Raw genomic sequence first — 1864 nt, 5'->3', positions numbered from 1 at the left:
GTTTGATAACAGATACCCTTGAAATGGCAATGTTGGTAAATTCAGCAGAATCAATGAAAAAGAGCATCTGATTTCATTCGCAATTATTAAACGCCTTGTACATGCCCGGTGTTGTTTCTGGCCCCGTCACACTAAGGCTTTCTCTGCGTCTGTCAGGTTGCTGCAAACAATGAGGTGCCCGTGGCATTCCTGACCCTGGACTCACAACACTCACTTTGTGGCCAACTCAGCTTCCACTTTCTTGGTCCCAGGGCTCATCCCTGTGATCTGTGAATGCACCACCTGGAGCGCTGGTTAAAAATGGAGAGTCCACACAGACCATCTAAGTCAGAGGTTCTCAACCTGTGGGCTGCGACTCACAGGAACTCTATTAAAGGGCTGTGGCATTAGGAAGGTTGAGAACCACTGGTCTAAGTGAAAATGATGGCAGGGCCCGAGAATCTTCATCTCTGAACTCTTCAAAAGATCCTTACGCTGGCTGCAATTCCAAGACAATCAAATCTTCCACCAGGTCTGTGGATGCGTCTTCCCCTGCACTTGGACACAAGCACAGTAAAGGACTTGTAAACGACCTCAACCTCACCTTTCTTTCAGGTGAGCCAGGGAGGGTCACCCTTCAGATGCTATGTTGGCAAGTTCCTCAAACACTTGTAACAAGACCAATTGTCATACGTAGCTCAAGTTAGGTAAGAAATTTAGCATTACGTTCACTCACTAAATAAAAAGCAAAGGTTAGCCCCCAGGGAAGCAGTATTTATTCTAACAAGTTGCATGCCATTTGAAGAAGATTTTATCTTACAAGGAAAGATTTACATGCTAAAAATATCTAGATACGCATTTTTCAAAGGCAGATTTTCTTAAACACAATTTCATTGGAACCTACAGGATGATATAAATTTTTTCACGTACACATCTTGACTTTGAATAAATATTTTTAGGCCTACCTAAATAACTGTGGCACTAGTGAAATCAGATTACTGTCCTGTAACAAGATAACGAAAATGCAATAATAACCCCAATTTAATGGCTGACTTTTAGAATGTTAGCATTTTTCCTTAAGTGAAATTGACCTTGTCACAAAGTGTGCCACAATACTCCCTTCTTGATATGATGAAATATTGCTGCAAGATTATTAACATTTATGTGGAAAGGTAAATGTTTTAAGGCTAGTGACTCTATGAAGCATGCATGAAATTGTGGTTTGATGTATATTATGGAAATTCAATAATTATTACTGGATTAGGTCAATAAATTTGGAATGATAGAAAAGGATTACAGAATGAGAGTACTTTATGTTTTAAAAAATTGATCTAACGGCCTGTCTGACTAATTCATCCATGACAACCAAATTTGGCCCAGAGCTCTAGCTACGCAGCTTCCATTGACATCATAGAATTTGTGCATGAGTTACTGAGCTCAGAATTAAGCCCTAAGGAAATAACCAAAGATTTTTGGTGAGATATACTTGTGTGATTAAATAAAATCATTTTTATAGGCTTTGTTTTCTTGTTTCCAGACTGTTCTTTATGAAGATAAATACCCTGAGCACATGGAGGTTAATATTGCTTTAAAGCTATTTGTCTCCATTTGGGGACTAAATGCGAAGAAAAATGAATGTTTTACCTCTCAGAAGCTTCCTTCAGTTAAATGTTTCCACTAAGCCCAGAGTCCTGCAAATTGCCAGTATACCAGGAATAAGCATAACCACCTCCAAATATTTTGGAAAACAATGGAAAAGCCTACGTAGGAAGAAGAGGAGTCACTTTGCAGCTATTAGTTCCATTATTGTATCACTGTCACTATAGAGAAACTTGCTTTCCTTTGTAAAAATTAGGAACATGTCACTTGATTTGAAAAAAAAAAA

This window comes from Otolemur garnettii, unplaced genomic scaffold (assembly GCF_000181295.1).
Source record: "Otolemur garnettii isolate 467f Iridium unplaced genomic scaffold, OtoGar3 scaffold00061, whole genome shotgun sequence".
Lineage (NCBI taxonomy): Eukaryota > Metazoa > Chordata > Mammalia > Primates > Galagidae > Otolemur > Otolemur garnettii.
The sequence above is the reverse complement of the archived record's forward strand: the minus strand, read 5'-3'. Positions refer to the sequence as shown.